The sequence below is a fragment of the Lampris incognitus genome, chromosome 20, assembly GCF_029633865.1.
Source record: "Lampris incognitus isolate fLamInc1 chromosome 20, fLamInc1.hap2, whole genome shotgun sequence".
In the NCBI taxonomy this organism is placed as follows: Eukaryota; Metazoa; Chordata; class Actinopteri; order Lampriformes; family Lampridae; genus Lampris; species Lampris incognitus.
In genome coordinates this window covers 11444353-11459491 of record NC_079230.1, presented here as the reverse complement: position 1 = coordinate 11459491, position 15139 = coordinate 11444353, and positions in this window count along the sequence as shown.

The window sequence follows — 15139 nt, the reverse complement described above, 5'->3', positions numbered from 1 at the left end:
GCAAGTTCAAGCGGGCTCACGTTATAGCCGTTTGAGGGCAATTTCCATTGTTGTTGCTTCAGTTTTGTGGATTTAGATTTTTTTTTTTTTTGTGGTTGTATTGTTAATTGTTTGTTGTTTGATGACAGGGGCGGTCGTTGTGAAATATTGTACATGGTCAAAGATCATGACCTCGTGTGGCAAGTTAAGTTTATTGACTTGAGTTGCCTGTTCTTAATAGCTGATGTCAGGATAACCGTGTGGATGGCGTGACTTACGGGGAAGATATGTGACCCATTTTGAAGATGTGGATCCGTGCAGACTTTTGTGCATAAGCCTATTTGTTGTAAATTTTTTGCCCTCTCTCTCCTTCCCCTCTCTCGCTAGAGCTGTTGCTCTCTCTTTCTCTATCCGTTTGTCTCTCTTACACAAACAATGCACCGCAGTGTTCTGAGATGTAGCCTATTGGGGGAATTGTGATGGAGTCATTGTTTGTTTGGTAATGCTATTTTACAGTCTTGACTCTGAGGGATTCTCTTACAATGCGTCATGCACTCGTCTGCTGTCTGTGACTGCCTACCTGGCCCTGGATCTCACAGCACATTACTGGCATGCGCATGTGTGTGTGTGTGTGTGTGTGTGCGTGTGTGCGTGCACACACATACAAATGCGTCGAGAAATGTATATGTAAACAGGTCATTTCTGCATCTATCAGTGTGCATGATAATGACCTCCATCATCCAACCAAGGTCTTAACATAATGTTTTTGAACTATTCAGAGATTATTGACCTTTGGCAAAGGTATATACTATATAGTATATATATATATATACACTACCGTTCAAAAGTTTGGGATCACCCAAACAATTTATCGTTTTCCATGAAAAGTCACACTTATTCACCACCATATGTTGTGAAATGAATAGAAAATAGAGTCAAGACATTGACAAGGTTAGAAATAATGATTTGTATTTGAAATAAGATTTTTTTTACATCAAACTTTGCTTTCGTCAAAGAATCCTCCATTTGCAGCAATTACAGCATTGCAGACCTTTGGCATTCTAGCTGTTAATTTGTTGAGGTAATCTGGAGAAATTGCACCCCACGCTTCCAGAAGCAGCTCCCACAAGTTGGATTGGTTGGATGGGCACTTCTTTGAGCAGATTGAGTTTCTGGAGCATCACATTTGTGGGGTCAATTAAACGCTCAAAATGGCCAGAAAAAGAGAACTTTCATCTGAAACTCGACAGTCTATTCTTGTTCTTAGAAATGAAGGCTATTCCATGCGAGAAATTGCTAAGAAATTGAAGATTTCCTACACCGGTGTGTACTACTCCCTTCAGAGGACAGCACAAACAGGCTCTAACCAGAGTAGAAAAAGAAGTGGGAGGCCGCGTTGCACAACTGAGCAAGAAGATAAGTACATTAGAGTCTCTAGTTTGAGAAACAGACGCCTCACAGGTCCCCAACTGGCATCTTCATTAAATAGTACCTGTTAGAGCCTGTTTGTGCTGTCCTCTGAAGGGAGTAGTACACACCGGTGTAGGAAATCTTCAATTTCTTAGCAATTTCTCGCATGGAATAGCCTTCATTTCTAAGAACAAGAATAGACTGTCGAGTTTCAGATGAAAGTTCTCTTTTTCTGGCCATTTTGAGCGTTTAATTGACCCCACAAATGTGATGCTCCAGAAACTCAATCTGCTCAAAGAAGTGCCCATCCAACCAATCCAACTTGTGGGAGCTGCTTCTGGAAGCGTGGGGTGCAATTTCTCCAGATTACCTCAACAAATTAACAGCTAGAATGCCAAAGGTCTGCAATGCTGTAATTGCTGCAAATGGAGGATTCTTTGACGAAAGCAAAGTTTGATGTAAAAAAAATCTTATTTCAAATACAAATCATTATTTCTAACCTTGTCAATGTCTTGACTCTATTTTCTATTCATTTCACAACATATGGTGGTGAATAAGTGTGACTTTTCATGGAAAACACAAAATTGTTTGGGTGATCCCAAACTTTTGAACGGTAGTGTATATATATAAAATCCAGTTAGTCAAGTAAAGTCTTTATGGGACTGTACTGTCTCATAAAGACTTTACTTGACTACCTGGATCATTTTGCTCCTTATTGCCCCTTATTTGCTTCCCTACTCTTGAGTGTTTCTTTTAACCTATGCCTCCTTATTTTATTCAAGGAGAAGTGAAGACGCTTAGCATGATCACCTGTAAAGAACGGCTATCTGTGCTGCGTTTGGAAACCACACACACACACACACACACACACACTCACTCACTCACTCACTCACACACACATACACACGCTCACACACACACACACACACACACTCACTCACTCACTCACTCACACATACACACACTCACACACACACACACACTCACTCACTCACTCACACACACACACACACATACACACATTTACACACACACACTCACTCATACACACAGACACACACACACTCACACAAGCACACACACACACACACTCACTCACTCACTCACTCTCACACACACACACACACACACACACACACACACACACTCACTCACTTTCTAGCTCTCTCACACAACTAGCTCACAAACAAACACACGCACACTCACTTGCTCGCTGACTCACTCACTGACTCACTAGCTCACACACACTCACTCACTCACTCACTCACTAGCTCTCTCTCACACACACACACACACACACACACACACACACACACACACACACACACACACACACACACACACACACACAGTCTTCATCATCAGGTGTACTGCTGGATAAATACATTACATAAAACAGTGCAGGGCTGAAACAAAGTGAACCTGGCTGCTCAGCCCAACATGGGGTTTAGGTTGTTCGGGTTGGTTCTATGAAGAACTGTCGGATGTCCCCTCAGTGCTTTATCACTCACGCAGCAACAGAACCAAAGATGCCTCGAGTATGAGCGTATCGGTTTGCTATGGCACATTGTGTGTGTGTGTGTGTGTTAGTGTGTAAATTGCCGTGTGGCACCATTATGTTTAAGATTAGATTACATTAGATTCAATTTTATTGTCACTGCACACAGTACCAGTACTAAGACAATGAAATGCAGTTTGGCATCTAACCGGGAAGTGTAAAGCAGTACAGCAGTGTGTAAGGTGGGACGTAGTATACCAGTGTACAGAGCTAATGTGGAATGTCAATAAGTATGAATATACATTATGTAACGAATAATGTACTGTATGTATACAGCATTTAAATCTATACAGTAGTGCAATTGTATATAAAAACAAGAAAGCCATGGGAGTGGGAATGAGTAAATACAAATAATACAAATACAAGTCAAGTTTATTTATAAAGCACATTTAAAAGCAACGGGATTTGACCAAAGTGCTGTACAATTAAATAAAGTTGCGTAATAAAGAGCAAATCAAATGGTTCTCTTCTCATCTTCTATCCTCTCTATTGAACGCGTCTCTCCCCAATTCCAGTGGTGATGCGTCGACATCGGTTGGCGGCTTGCCGACAGTGATGCCAAAAAATGTCCATCACAATTCACATCACAGAAATGTCAGTTATATCCAGTTTTGCTCCTCACAAGTCTTTCAACAAAAACAGCCATTCAAACACACACACACACACACATGCACGCACGCACACACTTGCTTTCACATTTTTTAGCAGCCGTCTCACGCCTCCAACGTGCTGAATAATTTCATTTTCGCTTTATTGTCGTACCCCCCATGTGTGAAATCAACTCATACAACAGTCTTTTTCATTTTCCGCAGCTCTTCCATGCTGAGCACGCCGCAGCTGCTACGTGGACCGGTTCCTCTTCTGCAGTCAGTACGTTGTGACGTCCATCTTGAAGGGACGGGATCATCGATGTCCTTTTCTGAAGTTAGATGCTTCATAGATACAGCTCCTCACGTTTACAGTTGTCAAGGTCAGAGAAACCATTCAAAAAAGTTAAGTTTGTGTGATAAGTATTCATTAAATGGGTGTTGTTTAAGATATTCTGCACAAGTGATTTGATGATGTGGACTGAGCTGCGGCTAAAGAGTAGCGAGAGGGTGAGCCTCTATCTCAGGGTTTCTCAACCCAGTCCTCAAGGACCCCCTATCCTGCATATTTTCTTTGCAACCCTGAATAGGTAGCTGTTTGTAGTTATTCAACCAATCAGCAATGAATTTTGTCAGATGTTGCACACCTGGCATAATTAAGTGCTGCGAGATGATTGGTCGAGTAAGTACAAGCAGAGCTACCTATGCAGGGTTACAATGAAAATCTGCAGGATAGGGGGTCCTTGAGGACTGGGTTGAGAAACACTGCTCTATCTGCTGCCTCAGTGTAACCTGCAGTGCATGGCAGATGTTAGCTTAAAGACACAATATGTGGCCTCGGTTGCTTGGTCGTGCCAATTTGTCCCGTACAACATCAGAAAAATTAGACCCTACCTGTCTGAGCATGCAGCACAACTCCTGGTGACGGGCATAACAGTAGCTGTATGGGTAGTTAGCTCATCTAATGGTAAGTTAGCAAGTTAATGTCGCGTTAGCCAACGTTACTTGCGGCTGTTTCATTAGAGTGAAATAACATAACGTCACTAAACATAACGTAAATAAACTTAACACATTACCTCGTCTGTCAGCATAGGTTCTGCCTGGGTCATATCAGACAGATTTTAATCAGCAATGGTGGTGATTAACAATGAGGACAACAACTCCCATGTTCCCATGCTGCTTCAAGACATCGCCAAACTCGGGTCTTTTATTGTCTTGATTGAGAGACCCCTAGTGGCAGAAATTACATACTGTGCGTTAGACGTTATCTATGAAAGCTGGATGTACAGGTTAAAAACACTTACTTGACGTCAACTTTTGTCTCTTTTTTTCTCACTCTGGGAATTTGTGCTGTACAGGACAGCAGACTGAGGCAGAGCATAAATCATGAAGAAATCTTAAAGAAAAACAAAAACCCCAAAACATTTTTTTCCCAAATTCCCAGAAAGTTGACTTTGCGTTTGGTGGGAGAAACATTTCATCCCTCTCTCCCATGAAACGTTGTGTCCAGGTGAACTGATTCAACTTTCTGGGACTTCCTTACTTGGATTATTGAACATGCACCAGGACATTTTTTTCCGTTTCTCTCTGTGGTTGCCTGTGTTGCAGGGAGACTCCTCCCTCGACTCTTGTGTGAACAGTGCACCCCAGAGCAGCCATTGTAAACTCAATTTACAGTGTTGCTGTTGACACATCAAATTTGGATTAATGGAATTTTTGACAGTGCAACTGAGGGGATTACACACATACACACACACACACACACACACACACACACACACACACACACACACACACACACACACACACACACACACATGCAAATAAAGAAGCAGAGAAGTTATTTGGGGAACATCATCTCCATCTGTCCTCTCAGCAATTTTGTACCATAACTCCATCACTTGGCATCAGACTAATATGATCACTCTAATATGTACTACATTTAGTATTAGCTTTGTGTGTGTGTGAGAGTGCACACACGCGTGAGAGAGATAGCGAGAGAATAAAGGTGACAAATGAGGGGGGGAAAAAGAATGTAATAGGAAATTAACACAGTGACAAAGACAGAAACTGGGAGAAATAGAGAGAACGTGCGGGGTTGGAGCAGCAATTTTTAAAAGTGTGGGAGTTCTAGGGATGGGACATGAGCACCGCAACCCCCACCTTTGGCCCCCATTCCAGTCACCACAACATACCAAATCAGTATGAATGCCTTGCATTTCTACATTTTGTTCATCACCATATGAACATAATATTGAGTTCAAAATGTACATTGTAGCACCACACCCTTCACCCCAAGATACTATATTCATCAGCATTCCCATACAACACTATTAAGCAACGACTTGAGACTTTCTAGTGTCTGTTAAAAACACGCTCCTGGACCCTACTTCCTCATAAACATGCTGCATGTAAAGTAATAAAAGCCCCCACTGGCATAATGGAACTCAATGTTAATATTCCTGAGCATTCTCTTGTTCCCTCCCCCCCTCCCCCATCTCCTCTGCCTCCTGCTGAATGCCTCTGTACAACAAACACGCTAACGTGTCCACAACATTAACTGCTCACCTGTGCAACGTTAACTTCATCCTCGCTCGTTGATGCCTGATGTGATTGTCCATCTTAAACAAGCAGAACACAACAGTAACAGAGATGAGTTTTTTTTAATAGGTTTTAAGCTCCAAAAAATAACTTTTGAGTTAAGTAAATGATGAACACCTACACAGCATTAATGCAATAACAAAATTAATGTACTACTATAAAACTGAATGATTGCAATTATAGATTTCAAGCTAGCTTTCTGTTTTCTTCGAAAGCGAAGACCTAGAAAACCCATGTCACTATAACTCCAACTCTATGACTTGAAAAAGGAGTCCGTCTTATTCTGCCTTTTCATTTTGTGCATTTCCTCATATCTTGCAAAACAAAAAGAACAAGGAGAATGTTGAACAATGTCAAACTCATTGGCCGTTGCTAGCAAACTATCACTAACGCTAGCACATACTGTCAAGCTAGCCAACATTGATCTGCTGCAGAGTGCTAGTCTACTAATTAGCTGCTTGCTGAGACAAGAGACGTTGTAAACCAATTGTGCAAGAAATGTCCTCAAAACAGGCGAGCATTCAGACTTTAAATTGCCATGTAGCTGGCTAGCATTTGGAATGATTGAGATAGCTCGCTTGCTAGCTAGCACAATAACTATATTAGCCTAATAACTGTTAGCTGACACATCACATAACGAGACAACGTTACAAAAGAAAATTCTACATTACTAGCTAGTTAAATAGCTGTCTCATACCTCCGATCTGTTCTTCCTGTTGATCTGTTTTGTTATTATTCCTGTTGATCTGTTACTATTTGTTATTATTCCTGTTGATCTGTTTTGTTATTATTCCTGTTGATCTGTTACTATTTGTTATTATTCCTGTTGATCTGTTATTATTTGTTATTATTCTTGTTGATCTGTTATTATTTGTTAGCTGTTATCACAGCTAGCAGTGAATGACAGATCCACCTTTCTGGATGCATGCAACTGTTTACTCTTCCATAGCCTGTTGGATTGGGCAAATTGCTGCGATTGGCTGGATGGCCGTCCAATCAATCAATAGATTTTCATGTATGGGGAATTCCTTTGTGTTGCATCAATGACTAGCTCAGGAAAAGTGGAAGGAGGGTGTGTGTGTGGAATCGTGTTTCTGTGAAAGTGCGGATGTCGCAATAACCGTGACATCTGCAGCTGCGATGCGCCCGAGAACGTGAAACTGTGACAGAGAGACAGACCAATAAACAGACAGACAAACCAAAATAGAGAGACACATAAAGAGAAGCTGGACAAACTGAGATAGAAAGACAGCCAGACCTAGCAAGAGACAGACCCACAGAGGTGAGAGAAGTTAGACGGAGTTAGACAGACACACTTACACACTTCAGTGAGACAGACAGACAGACAGACAGACAGACAGACAGAGAGTGACACAGTAATTGATGTAGAGATGTAGTCAGACTGAGTGCCCTCATTGGCTGGGGCTTGATAGTGCAGCACAACTTCCTATCACATCCCACGTCTGTAATGCATACTGATTTAACATTTAACATAGGGAGTGTGTGTGTGTGTGTGTGTGTGTGTGTGTGAAGATAAAGGGTGAAAGGAGAAGACGGAAATAGAGGGAGAACAACAGGAAGAGAAGTTGAGAGGCCAGCTGTTTTTTGAGGTCTGTTTCCAAACACCATCTCTAAGTGAGCTGCCAGCAGAATCTACACGCATCCAGAGAGAGAGAGGGAGAGAGAGAGAGAGAGAAGTGGGGGAAGAAGGGTAGGAAGGAAGGAAGGAAGGAAAACAGGAGGGACAAAGAAGACATTGTTTTCCTCACAATAGAAGCTGTGAAACATGAATTATTAACAGAAAGAAAGGGAAGGGAAAGACCGATAGGATGAGAGAAAGACGGACGAGGAGAGCAAGAAGTGAGGACAACCGTTCTCGTACACATCAAAGCACATGTCTTCCTCTTGCTGGTTTCCGTTTCGATTTCCGCTTCTGGTGTGGGAAGATGGCGGTGCGAATTCACGTTTGCGGCAGCCTCACCCAGTGCCGTCCATGCAGCGTCTTCGTCCATGTCTGCGTTCAAGTTTGTGTCTTCGTTTGATGGCTGGGAGAGCTGGCGCTCGATCGGCAGGGGGAGCTTGGTCTGCTGCGTCCTGTGGGCCCAGGGACCACGGCCCTGCCTGGAGCTGAGGCCGAGGTGGTAACCCCGAGGACGGTCTGTCAGGACGCGGAAGCAGGGCAGGCTAAGCTAACTGCTAGCCCATGCAGACCGGCGGTCCGACAGTCTTCCTGGCTGGCGTTTGTTCCCTTGGACAGTGATTTTTTTAATTTTTTTTAGTTCGAATGTATGTGTTACTTTATATATATGTGTTAGTTTACATATATGTGTTGGTTTATGTGTTGGTTAGTATGTGTGTTCTTGAAGTTCTGGCTGTGTTTCTGTCTTTGTGTTGACAAAACACAAAGATAAAAACATGTGTTTGTATTCATTTCATTTCATGTACGGAAGTAGATGAAATGAAATGACAGTTTTCCTGATTCTCTTCTCTTCCTCCCCTCTCTTCTCTTCTCTTCTCTTCTCTTCTCTTCTCTTCTCTTCTCTTCTCTTCTCTTCTCTTCTCTTCTCTTCTCTTCCTCCCCTCTCTTCTCTTCTCTTCTCTTCTCTTCTCTTCTCTTCTCTTCTCTTCTCTTCTCTTCTCTTCTCTTCTCTATTGACTTTATATTTAGTCTTTTCATGTTTCTGATCTCAGATTTAAATGACTTGCATCTCTCTCTCTCTCTCTCTCTCTCTCTCTCTCTCCCTATGATCTTCTCAATAGATGTGGCTCCAGAGGGTAGGGGTCTTCACCCGTTTACTGTTTCAGTGGTTTTTAATTCTGGTCCCTGGGGACGGCCGGTGCTGCAGGTTCTCTGCCCTGCCGTGTGGTACAGTTGTCTAGTCGGTGGGGGAGGGGGGTTGGATCTGGAACAACAGGGGGACATTATTAAGTACCTGTCAGGACAGAACACCATCGGTACCCGGGGCCCCGAGGATCGCAGTTATGCACTACTGTTGTATTTCATTCACGTTAACTGCCCCTCCATGTCTCTCTGGTGTCTCTCTCCAGGCTCCACTGAATGTGATTTATTGGTGTGAAATACTACAGCAAATTATTATCAAAGTTAACACGGAGAAATCAGAATGATATTATCCAAGCTTGTCTAAACGACAAAGTTAAACGACATTATTCACAAAACAGATCTCCAAATTAATCAGACAAGCGATCGCCAATCAGCTAATTCATCCCAACTAAATTGCGCAATTTTTTTTTTCCACTGTCCCTTTTTCACATACCACTTGGAAGTCAGGGAGATTGTTTTCTGAATAGGAGGGGAGGGGACCCTTCCCATCACCCGATCGATAGATGGATGGATGGTTGGATGAAAGAACAAGCCAAATCTATATGTTTCCTGCATCCCGTCGCTATTCTCTTTTAGCCTCTCCCTCATATTCTGTCACTTGGTACCACCCACGAGGTCTCATTCAAGATGGGATTTCACAGAAACCGTGGACAGAGATGCAACTAAGATGTACACCATCACCTATAACATACTCAAACAAATCATCTTTAGTGAAGAGTTTTTAAGAGTGTCTGGTGTGTTTTTCTGGGTCGTTGGTTAGCTGACAACATGATTTGGGCGAGAAGACTTTAGCTCTGTTAAACTGCTTCAAGACGGCACGGTGGCGCAGTGGTTAGCATGGTCACCTCACAGCAAGAGGGTCCTGGGTTCGAACCCCAGCGTTGTCCAACCTTGGGGGGGGGGGTCATCCTGGGTCGTCCTCTGCTATGTGGAGTTTGCATGTTCTCCCCGTGTCTGCGTGGGTTTCCTCCGGGTGCTCCGGTTTCCTCCCACAGTCCAAAGACGTGTAGGTCAGGTGACTTGGCTGTACTAAATTGTCCCTTGGTGGGAATGTGTGTGTGTGTGGGGGGGGGGGGGCTGTGATGGAGGCCCTCTGATGGACTGGCGGCCTGTTCAGGGTGTCTCCCCGCCTGCCGCCCAATGACAGCTGGGATAGGCTCCAGCATCCCCACAACCCGGATTGGGATAAGTGGCTTGGATAATGGATGGATGGATGGATGGATGGATGGATGAACTGCTTCAAAAGCATCTATTTGGCAGTGTGTGTGTTGAATGTCCAGTCAGGATGTGTTGAAACTGCGCAGTCAATATGAGACCTGCTTCCAGTTACAAACATAAAACCATCATGCCACATCCTTCTGCTCACAGTCACACAACAGTATGTGTGTGACTGTTGTGTGTCGTTGCTTGATGTTTTTCTCCCTCTCTTCTGCATCCATCTCTCACCATTTCCAGGTGGTGTGTGTGTGTGTGTGTGTGTGTGTGTGTGTGTGAGTGTGTGTGATGAGTTCTCGGAAGTTCTCCTGATAGCGGTGCTCCACCATCCCTCAGTGAAGAGTTCAGGCTTCCCTCCAGCCTTCAGCTCCTGCTCCACCCTCTTCCTCATGGGAGCTTAGCAGCTACTTTACCCTCCAGCATAGTAAACTAGTTGGCCGGATACAGGCCGCAGCACCAAACCCAGCGGGGGGGGGGGTTGCTGTGCCCACAGGGTCACGTATGGGCTAGAGACTGAAGGGAAACTCTTACATGTACTGACAGTATGTCTGTGTTTGCTGTGAGCCTCCCACCAAGTCAGCTTCTGTGCAGGGGCGGAGTTGTTTTGCTGACACACAGAGACTCCGGGTGTCAAATTAAACTCTCCGTTACTGATCATCCTCGTAAACGGGGACAACCACCCTGTCCAAACCCCTGCACGTGAGAGATGGGTGGAAGAGGGGCTGCTTTGTTGTCCTTTCACGTCACTTGTCTCAACTCTTCTCTGCTCCCTCCAGCTCCGCACGTCAGTTTCTCCCTTTCTCTCTCTCCTCGTCTTTTTTGGCTTTTTTATTTTTTGCCTTTTTATATCTTTGCTGTGTGTGTTATCGTCTTGGACTCCCACTTCTCTTAGCCTCTGTTCCTATCAGTTCTTCCTTGGGTTTTATCTTCTTGTGATGCGTCTGTCCCCTTGCTGGCTGCCAGTCTCTGTGTCAGCACTGTCCTCCGTGCTTCATCCTTATCTCGCTGCCCCGCTCCTCTGAAGCTTTTATTTGGCTTTTTCCACACAGTACACACTCACGCACACACACACACACACACACACACACACACACACACGTATGCAGTCCTTCAGAGCAGCTAGCAGACTTGATATCACTCCATTTCACACCCACACACACACACACATATAGACATGTATGCATACACACATACATGTGTATACACACATGTATACACAAACGTATACACACACACATATATGCACATGTACACACATGTTTACGCACACACATACACACACATGCATACACACATATACACACGCACGCGCGCGCGCATACACACACACAACATACACACACAAATAAAACATACAATCCTCAGAGAAGTGTGATTGACTTTTTTCGCTCACTCACTCACTCACTCACTTACACATACTCACTCACACACACACACACACACACACACACACACACACACATACACACAGAAACATAAACACATATTCCTAAGTACGCTCACACAATCCATTAGAGCAGTTGACAAACACTTTACCACTAAACACTATGATTTTTACATTAACTCTCATTATCTATTCCTCTTTCCCTCTGTCTCTTACACACACACACAAACACACACACATGCACACACACACGCATGGTGGATTATGCGGTATCATACTTAGAGTTCAGCTGTGTGTTAATGGCCTTTACAACATCTGGCAGGGCCGAACAGCACAATAAGCTGCCGCCGCTCTACCTCTTCAACCCCCCCTCTTCCTCTTTCTTCCTTTCTCTCGCTCTCTCTCTTCCTTTCTCTCGCTCACACTCTCCATTTTCACGTCTGATGCAATAAGTCAGACATTGACTCTTCCTCGCTGCTCTGTAATGAAAACATATGACACTGGTGCACCGTCTGTTCCTATTGCTCTCCCTCACCATCCTCATCCTCATTAACACTCTATCTCTCCCTCTCTCCAGCCCATTGTTCCCTTTTCATCATTTTGTCTCTTTACACTTCAGTCTTTTCACCCCCAGCCAACAGCCCTCCGCATGTATCCATCTCTCCGGTCTGTGTGGCATCACAGGGTCCATCACCGATACTTCCTTTTGTTTTTACTCAATATACCTTTCTTAATAGGTTTTGTCCTTCTATCTATCTATCTATATATCTATATATCTATCCTTCCCTGCCGCCCTCCCTCCATCCATCTGTCCATCTATCCCTCCCTCCCTCCATCTATCTATCTATATCCTATCTATCTATATCCTATCTATCTATCTATCTATCTATCTATCTATCTATCTATCTATCTATCTATCTATCTATCTATCTATCTATCTATCCTTCCTTCCCTCCGTCCGTCAATCCATCCATCTGTCCATCCATCCATCCCTCTATCTATCTATCTATCTATCTATCTATCTATCTATCTATCTATCTATCTATCTATCTATCTATCTATCTATCTATCTATCTTATCAATCCATCATCCATCCGTCCGTTCATCGATCTATCTATCAATCACCATGCTGCAGACAACCTTCTTTGTCCCTCTTTCCATGTAACGAGCCCCCACCCCACCGCTGTGATTCATCCTTCTCCTTCCTGTTTCGGCGTTCCATCTCTGTGGTCCATTATGTGCCCCCATGGCTTAGCATATGCTCTGACGAGACTGACCCAGACTTCAGCGAAACCCAATCCACTCCCTTAACTTGCTACCCCCCACCACCACCACCACACAAACACACACGCCCCCTTGCTCCAGCTGGTGGGTGTGGGGGCAAACCGAGGGCTTATGTGCATTAACAGACATGGTGCCTAGAGCCACTTTTAATCCCAGAGGGCGACAATAAATGTAGAGGGGTTGCTCCCCCGGGCATTGTTGGCTGCAGAGGCACGTGCAGCATTGACACATTAAGAGTCTTCTCCACCACTGCCCCCACCATACTGCACAATACAATACAATACAATACAATACAATACAATACAATACAATACAGGATCATATGCACAGTATACGGGGACGGCATAGGATGGGCTATGGTGAGCCGGTTACATTTTTCACCTGTGTCTGGAAACTTGTGCATTTTTTTTTAAGTTGCTTTCTCCATGAAAGAGTGTCAAAATTTAAAGTTCTCTTTCTCTGTCTACCTTCTGCGTTTTTTTAAGCAGGCTGTGGAATACATTTCCTACAGTCAGGGATCAGTTTTAAATGTCAGTTCCGCCTGTATAGGTGGCCAGCACCAAATATTTTACATAGCCTACATTTCATTGTGTTGATATTGTGGTTTTGAGATTGTGTGTTATGTGGGCGGTGTGTGTGTGGGGGGGTTGGGGGTGGGGGGGTTAGGGGGATTGATCATTTTCCTGATCTACTTATCTTGTGAGAGTTCTAATAAGAGAACATAGAAAATCAGTCCCCCCCCCCCCCGGCTCTCTCATCTAAGGCAGATGGCCGATGTTGAGTCCTTGTTCTGGAGGTGTGGAGTGGCAGATGACAGAGAGATAGATTCGTGGGGAGGAGAGAGCGATAACCTCGGAATGTGTCGTCGCTGAGAGTAGAGGAGAGTGATCGATGTGGATGTGCAGAGAGGTAAGGGATCACCCTTGCTCCCCCTCTCTTCCTTCCGTCACTTTGTATCCCACCCTCCCTCTTTATATCCCTCCCTGTGTCGATCTCTGTCTATCCCTCTCGCTCACCCTCTTTCAATTTTCTACCTTCCAATTTCGCTTTCCCTGTCTCTATCTCTATTTTTCTTCCTTTAAATTAATGTGTTTCACTCTTTCCTTTACTTTCAGTTGCTTACTATCTCTCTCTTCTCCTCTGTCAAGTCAAGTTTACAGAGTACATTTCATAATGCAGGTGTAGACTCAATGTGCTTCAAGATAAAGAGCAAAAATAAATCATAGGCAAATACTATCATAACTGACAAAAACATATACGAAGAAATAAGATAAGAAGGTATTACATATAAAAAATATATAAGATATGATAAAAACATATACGATGAGAAGGCATTACAATAAAAAGACAAGATAAGAAACCATTATTATTATTATTATTATTAAAAAGGGAATAACAGTAATAATACCAATTCTAAAATAAAAGTTTTACCTGGTAACCACATACTTTAAACCTAACTAAAGGCTTGCAAAAAAGATGTTTTTAGTCTGCTTTTAAAAGAAGACACTATTGTAGGAGACCTTAGTTCATGTGGTAGAGAATTCCAGAAAGTAGGACCGTCACGACTGAAGGCACCATAACCTTATTTAGAATTTATTTTAGTGAGGAGACCTTTGCTTGATGATCTAAGGGATCTGTCCGGTGTGTACTCAGTGAGCATGTCAACAATGTAGGAAGAATCTAAGCCATTGATAGATTTAAAAACATAAAGACATATTTTAAAATCAATTCTTTGTTTTACTGGGAGCCGGTGAAGTTAACTTAAAATAGACGTGATGTGTTCAAACCTTTCAGGTTCAGTTAATACTCTGGCTGCAGCATTCTGAATGAGCTGGGGTTTATCTAACACCTGCTTTGTCAGCCCAGCAAAAAGTGCATTACGGGAATCTGGTCTACTAGAAATAAATGCATGAACCAGCTTTTCAGAGTCTGGCTGTGACAGGAGGCATCTAAATTTAGATATATTTCTGAGATGATAAAAGGCAGTCTTGAATATATTAGATATGTGCCTCTGGAAGAACTTAAGATCATACCCGAGTTTTTGGAATGCTGACAAGTTTTCAGTGACAGTGGACTTAACAAGGAGTGAATCTGGTGCCTCAATGCCTTGGGGCCTACTAAAAGAATCTGTTTTATCCTCATTTAGCTATAGAGAATTTGTGGCCATCCAGTATTTGATATCTGCAATGCATTTGGTGAGGTCATTCACTGGGCTAAGGTTGTTGGCAGAAACAGATATGTATAACTGTGTGTCATCAGCATAGGAGTGATATGAAATA